Here is an 8,281-nt window from a genome sequence, read left to right on the forward strand (position 1 = left end):
GGGATGATAAGGTTTCAGGATCTTGATCTTCATCTATTTCAAGACACGTTTCTTCATGCTCTAAATTATCCTCTTGACATGGGGTTGGACTTTGGATATGCATGGAGGATTTTGGCAAGGGATTAATGCTTTGGCATGAAGGGGATGCACTTTGAACATTTGTGATGGATTCTGACAAGGAATCAATGCTTGAACATGAGGAAGAGGGACTTCAAATGGGGTCCTCTAAAACAAGTAATGGCAATAAAGTGCATGGTGGCATTGGGTCTTGTATTTCTGAAACATGACAAGGATGTGCATCATGAATTGGATTATCTTGGAAATCATTTATGGATAGCCCTTGGATAATTGCATCCTTGGGTGTATTGTTTGATGAGGACAACATGGAAGGTTCTTGGGAAACTTCTAAAGGTGTAGGGATAGATGCCACTGGAGAGTCAATTTGTTTGTGGGGGGATGAGGCATTGCTAGACATAAGTGTATTATCTTGATCTTCCTCAAAGAACTCACTTGGTAATTTCCTTAAGAGCATTGCAATAAAGCCACCTTTCTTTCGATGTTTTGACATAGTTGTATCTGAAATTTGAACTTGTTTGGCAAGAATTTGGTTTTGGTTTGATGTCATGTTTTGATTTCGAACTAGATGTTGATCAAATTGGTTTGACAGGTTCAAAATTTGGCTTGGTGCATGTTGCAACCTTTGTTTTTGAATTTGTGATTGTAGTTGTTGGCATTGATATGTTGATTGAACTTGTTGATATTCCACCATTGGTTGAACTATTTGTTGACATTGTATAGTTGGTTGGACATATTGTTGAAATTGGACCATTGGTTGTATTGGTTGAAAATCTGATTGATAGTAAACACCTTGTTCTTGTTGTGGAGGCACGTAATGTTGAAATTGATGTTGTCTCTTTTCTTGAAATTGTTTCATCATCTCTATTTGGGAGAGGAGAGCTAGTATGTCTGATTGTTCAAGAAGAGATCTTACATCAATTGGCTCAATCTTTGGATTTCGACCTGGAAATTTTTGAAACATTTTGGACATTTGTGATCTATTCTTCTCAATGTTTTTCACTCTTTGTTCCAAAATCTCATTTTCTTGAGCTAGTTTCTCCTCTAGTTTTTGTATTTGGAGACTTGTTTCATCATAAAAAGTTTGATCCAACTTCTGAGACATGTAGAGATTTGATTGACATGATTGATTTCTCAATTGTGATGGCATGGCTTCATAAGAAGGTTGAGACCTCATTTCAACAAACATGTCACTATGCAATGCAACTAATGGGATTGACAAATGCAACCTAAAGGATGACAATGCAACTTAATGTTTTTGTTGTTTTTGAATTTTTGACAAACTCATGAATGCAATTCTAAAAATGAGACCCTTAGGAAATTGAAATGATGTCTAGATCTCAAAGGACAAAATGACAATGTCTCCCCTATATGCTTGGATACTAAGCTAGGTTTGACCAAATGACAGTGATGACAAAAAGACAATGGTTTGATAAGGTCTAGACTTCCTAATAATAACTTAGGGTTTATCAAAAATTTGCATTACTCAAGTATGACAAAACCTAGTTTTGACACTATATGCAAAGGGATAATTACTATGCAAATGACCCTAATATGCTATGATAATGACCTAAGCTTAATGAAGAGACCTAGGGTATGTAAATGTGACCTAATGTTATGAGGACAAGGATGCAAATGCAAATGTATGACAATGTCAACCTAAGGCAAAACCTAAGGTTGAATTATGAAATGGTATTTCTCTAATGCAAGAGGACACATGCAAATGGATGACCCTTATTGATATGCAAAGGAGTATGACCTAGGTGAAACTTAACCTTGGTAATTGACACTGAATTTGCAAAATTCAAACCTAGGATGAACCTAAATCTAAGTGACATGAATGTTGAGACAAGATTTTGAAAAATGTTTGACAACCATGTTTGAAGATGTTTTGAACTTTGTTGGATGAAATGTTCTTGTGTTTAACCTTGTTTTGAATCAATTTGTCTTGTTTTTGAAATGAGATACAATTCAACTTTTGACAAACAAAGAAGACAAGATATTTCAACTTAGACTCAAGACAATCATGCTCATTCACACATTTCTTATGGTAGGCAAGGACATTAGGTACTTGAGAGGTAGACTCGTTATGGGATTCAAGGAGAATACATAGATGCTTGACCCCACGGGCTCCCCTCCATGGCACTCACTTCTCAAGGCAGCCAAGCATCAGTCCCCATGGAAATCTCCCCATGGAAAACTTAGTATCTCTTCCAAGTATCCGAACTCGTCCTTCTCAAGCAACTAGAAGGATTTTTGGCCTCTAAATACAAGGTGTTTAATAAGGATTTCTGTTAAGTGTTACTCCTTGGTGTCACGCAAGCATGATTGCGACATTAAGCCCACCAAGATACCAAAAAAATGTAGTCACGCAAGCATGATTTAGACCATGAGGCCCTACTTAGATGTTGATATGAGAAAGAGTTCAAGGGTCATCACTTCCCAAGTAACTACAATTCCCACGTAACCCTTCCTTCAAAGCTTTCGCTCATCAGGTATTTATTTATAGTGAGTTAGAATGCCAAGCTATTCTAGCTGTACTCACTTTGGGTCATTCCCTTCTCATGATTGTCACTTGCTTGCAAAAGCAAATGGTCGGGAAGGCAGGCCCTCTAAAGGTGACACACAATCTGAACCAAGAGAATAGTATCGAAGATCTAGATTTCTGATCACCCTAAGAAGGATGAGAGCATACTCTCCTACTCTGATGTCAAACTCAACACTCAAAGCAAAAACACATTCATTCCATCCTATTTAGCAATAATACTAAGTGCCTAATTATGAATTACAAACACCAAGTTTAGTTGGAGTATAAGGCAACCTGCAAAACCACCAAGTCAGAAGTTTGATTTTCTTAGTCTTTGACTAGCGAACCTGCATACAATGTGTTAGTAGTTTCATTTGGTGTCTTTGTCATGTGTATGCCAAGGTGCTGCATAGAGAATCAATACCAAAAACACAAAAAGCAGAAACAAAATGCAAAACAAAACAATTTGCAAGTAAAAAACACTGCCTTTACCTCTGTTTCTAGCCATACACAGGCGCACAATGTCTCACACAGGTGCAGAATGCTTGACATAGGCATAGATTGTCCTTAAAATAGGTGCAAAATGCTTGACACAGGCACAGATTGTCTCACATAGGCGCAGAAGTTCTCAGAAAACCCTGCATTACCCTATTTCTTGGGTTTTTCACCTGCAAATCAACTCAAAAGCACTCAAAAGCATGATTAGGGGGTTAGTTCACGTCGGGTTCACCAATTAATGTAGCTAGGAATTTGGAAATCATCAAATCAAATCAATATTAAGCTAGCTCAATCATGAAAACTCAATTGCAATGGTAACAATCCTAAAAACACTCAATAAAGACATGAAAACAAGACATTCAATATGAAATCTAAGCAAACCAAATGTAGATGTCTCCTTCATGTGGCTCCATTGTCCTTCTTTCTCCTTCAAATTGCTTTGTTTTGTGGATCTCACCTACTAGTGCATAAGCATGATGTGAAAGCAAGTAGAGAAGATAGTAGTGCAAGAATACTTGAAGCATGATTGATTCGGGGATCGATTCGAAAAAGTGATTAATCGGGATTGAAGAAATTCATCCAATTTATAGACAAATTGGAGAGATGAAAAGATTAGCATGAATTTGATTCGAATGGAAATTTCAAATCAAAAATGACAAATATGACAAATTATGACAAACTTGCACTTTCTATGCAAGATTGATTGATTGATAATTCATGACAAAATTATGGCAAATTTCTATGTCAAAATTGATTGATTGTCAATTATGACAAATTATGACAACTTGAAATGTCATTCCCGTGAAATTAGGAGAAAAATAGGAGAGAATTGAAAATTAGAAATTAGGAAATTAGAAAAATTAGAAAATGAGGAAATTAGGAATTAAGTGAATTAATTAACAATTTTTCATTTATTAATTAATTCACAAAGAGGGAGGAATTAGTTATCCAATTAAATAAACATTTAATTTTGATAAGAAGACTTAGGATAAATAAATTATTTAACCTAGAGGGAGAAATGACAAACAAGGTTAAATGAATAAATCATGAAACCCTAGAAGATGAATTAGAAAATGCAAGAAATGACAATTAGGTCTTGACAAAAGATAATTGATATCGATTCAATTTGATCATGATTCTAACTGACAAAGGACCAATGCTGACAAATGATTTGATTGATAAGATGCGCCAATTGATGAGGAACAATGACTAATTGATCCAAATTGACATGATTGAGAAAGACGATGATCGATGACAAATCGATCGCAAAATGACAAAATTGACAAGAGGACAAGGATCGATGACAAAATAGATTGCAAAACGACAAGATTGAAAATGTCAATGATCGATGACAAGTCGATCACAAGACAAAAAGATTGATGACAAATTGATCAAAGGACAAGGATCGATGACAAATCGATCGCAAGATAATAAGATTGAAAATGACAACGATCGATGACAAATCGATCGCATGATGACAAGATTGATAAGAGGACAAAACCCTAATTAGGATTGATGATGTCCAAAATGATGACAAATGAGCACGCACATTAATGCGACATGATAAGATCGACCAAAATCATGACTGAAGATTATTGTCGACAAGACCAAATTCGAGAGCGAGATAAATGAAGAATGCAGAAGAAGGACTCGATGCTCGCAAATGATAAAGACCAAGTGCGAATCATAGGAGAAATGTTAATGCGACGCAAAAACCCTAAAATAAGGCAATGCGCAAATGTTAAAGTATGACTCCGCAAGCGTTGACCATTTTTAGGTGTCTACATTAGTGTCTCTGCAAAGGACAGGACCAGTTCAAATGCAATTAGACACTCTGTGCCTAGAACAATTGATGGGAACATTAGTTTGATTGACATAGATCAAGTCAATATATCAGATTCTGAGGAAAATTTCCTTGACGAAGATAAAGTATCCCAGGAAATTGAAGATCTGAATAAAATAGTTCACCATCTAATTTCCCTAAGAGCCCAAAAGGAAGCAAATAGGGAGAAGGAAGTCAAAGATAAATTAATGGAGAGAGGTAGGCTTCTTAGACAAATAGCTGATCTTGAAGTGCTAGCTAAGGAGAAAGAAGAAAGTGATGAGGAAGGCCCTATGATTAGAGAAATTCTGATCCCCAAAGCCAAGCAAGCATATAGGTCAGTAGTCCAACCAAACAGGGAAGTATTTAGTGATTCTTAGTTTCCTAGGACTAATGTGCATAAAGGAAAATAGAAGTGGGTGGATGATGGAATTGAATCTAAAACTGCAGAGGAGATTTCTCATAGGTTGTCAGCACATGAGAGAGAAATGGAGAGAATGAGGAAAGAAAAAGAGGATCTCCAAATGGAACTAGAGAAAGCTGAATTGGAAGCGGCAAATCAGGAAGTGAAAAGAAAAATTAGTTACTTAAAGGCTCCCCCTATCATGTTTCCATCAGAAGACATTAGTAAGCCTAATCCTTAACAAGTTTCCCTTCCCCTTGTTAAGATTCAACCTACAGTGCCTGCTAATATAGCCTCGGTGAGTCAAATCCCTATGAATAGTCAACACACCCAAGTATCTTAGTCTCCAATTCCAAAAGTTCGAATGACCATGGGAAACAATAATGCTATTACCCCTTTTCAAAGGAGACCAATCAATCTAGAACAATATAGACAATTGTTCTTTGATGGGATCCCAGGATATCCCAATCATGTTCCTACTGAGTTAAGAGACAGACTCCATAAATTTGCTGGGAACAATGCAACTAGTGTTGAGGAACATTTGAAATGTTTTGGGGACCTAATAAATGATTATGAGATAGTGGATGAAGATGTTATCATGAAACTGTTTGCCCAATCCCTAGTTGATGATGCAAGAGATTGGTACAGAGGTCTTCCAGTTAATAGCATAGGGTCATGGGAGGATTTTAAAAATTGTTTTCAAGAGCAGTATGGTGATAAGACTAATGTGAGCTTCATGCTCAATGAGTTCAATAACATCAGAAAGTCTGATAATGAAATGGTCACTGACTTCAATGCCAGATTCCAAAAGGCTATGCACAGATTGTATCAAGTGATGAGATTAGATGATAACATGTGTTTAAATACCTACTACAATGCATTTGATTCTAAGATGGCCTATATCCTAAGAGATAAAAATCCACATAACTTGAGAGATGCTTTTAGAATTGCCATTAATGTAGAAAGTAATAGAAAAGCATCCGGGAAGTTGGGAAGAAGAACAGATGATAGATTATGGCAAGAGACAAAACATCAACCTAATAAAGTTCCTAAGGAGGAAGATAAGATAGAGAAGCTAGTTATTGCAATGAAGGATCTAACTGCCAAGGTTAACAAAAATGACAAGCCTCATTACAACTAGCAAGATAGACCCCCTCGATTACATGACATGCCATATAATAAAAATTGGAAAGATGGTAAACCCCAGAATGAGAAGCCCAAAATTTCTTAGAATCAGGACACTCCAGATCCCTTGAAAGGGAAAACTATCCATAATATAGAAAATACTCCCTTGTGTATTGCTTGTGATGGGCCACATTCTCCTCATCAGTGTGTAGTGGCTCAGGCTCTTGAAGAATCTATGAGACAAGAAGCTGAGCCTAACATCAATATGTTTGAAACCATCATAGAAAGTGATGAGGAGTCTGAGCAAAGTGAATATAGTGATGTGCTAGATAATGAAAGGTTTGTTCAAGGACAACTAACCTTAGATTGGCATCCTACATTGAATGTGGTAACAATTGAGGATGAAGAGGTTCATCTTAGAAGGCCTAGTGAGGAAGAGGTTAAAAATCTCACTAAAGCTACCATTGCCAAAGGAAAACACAACTATAACTTTAGGAGCACTAAGAGAGACACTGATCAGGGTGAACTGGGTTCCATGTTCATAAAAGAGGTCACTTATAAGGGGGCAGCAGGTAGTGCTACTAATGTTCCTAAGATTCGTCAAGAAAAAGGGGAACAAGTTAAAGATGTACCCAAGGGTACAAATGATAAAAACACTGGTGATATACAAGGAGCTACCACAGTGAAAAAGACAAGTCAACTCAAGATAGAAAGAGTTAGAGCTAGTACTGAAACAAGCAGTAGTTCTTCATTTGACATGGCTCAAGCTCTTACTCAAATGAAGGTTACTGTCCCATTAGTAGAATTACTGAAGATTAAAGAACATAGGGATACAACCTTGTCTTTATTTTCTAGTATATCTAATAGTGACACAGTCTTACCCACCGGTTTAGCTAGAATTGGAAAGGATCAAGAGTTCCAAACCCCATAGGTTTATGTTGGAACCACTATCACTCAAGAGCCTTCACAGGTAGATCCTTTCTATGTTACTTTGTTAGTAAACAACTGGTTGATTAAAAATTGCATGATATATTCAGGAGCTACTGCTAATGTAATGCCTTATGGTGTTATGAAAGAATTAGGACTATCAGTAACTACTATATATGGGAAATGTTATGCTATGGATAACAGGGAAGTACCTGTGATAGGTACAATGAAAGATGTTGAGGTAAAAATAGTAGCATTCCCTGAGGCAACTTATAAAATGGATGTTATTATTACTGACACCAAGCCCCATTATGATATGTTACTATCTAGGCAGTGGGTAGCAGCAGTAGGAGGAAATGTTCAACTGGACTTATCCTATGCCACCATTCCAATCAATGGAAATCAGGTCAAATTGTACAGAGAGCCACGAGCTCCTAGGCTAATTGAAAATGTAGACCCTAATATGCTCAATTGTATGATTGATGTAGATCTTGATAACTTTAGACTTCAACCAATTTTACCCCAATTGAAGAATATTAACCCCATTGTGGTCGAATTAGAAGCACAACAGTATGGATTATGGCAGATGTATTTTGATGGAGCTTGCTCCAAAGAAGGATCTGGAGCAGGGGTTCTCTTTGTATCCCCATCAGGTATAACCTTCAAGTATTCATTCTTATTAGCCTTCTAGTGCACAAATAACACTGCAGAGTATGAAGCCTTATTATTGGGGCTTGAGGTTGCAAAGAAGCATGGAATCCAGCTGTTGACAGTGTTAGGGGATTCAGAATTGGTTGTATCCCAGGTAAGATCTAAATATGCATCCAAGAATGATAGATTGAAGAGATATAAACATGCAGTTTGGGATGTTATTGAGCATTTTAGTGCATTTTCTATTAATTGG

This window comes from Cryptomeria japonica, chromosome 10 (genome assembly GCF_030272615.1).
Source record: "Cryptomeria japonica chromosome 10, Sugi_1.0, whole genome shotgun sequence".
Taxonomy (NCBI): Eukaryota; Viridiplantae; Streptophyta; class Pinopsida; order Cupressales; family Cupressaceae; genus Cryptomeria; species Cryptomeria japonica.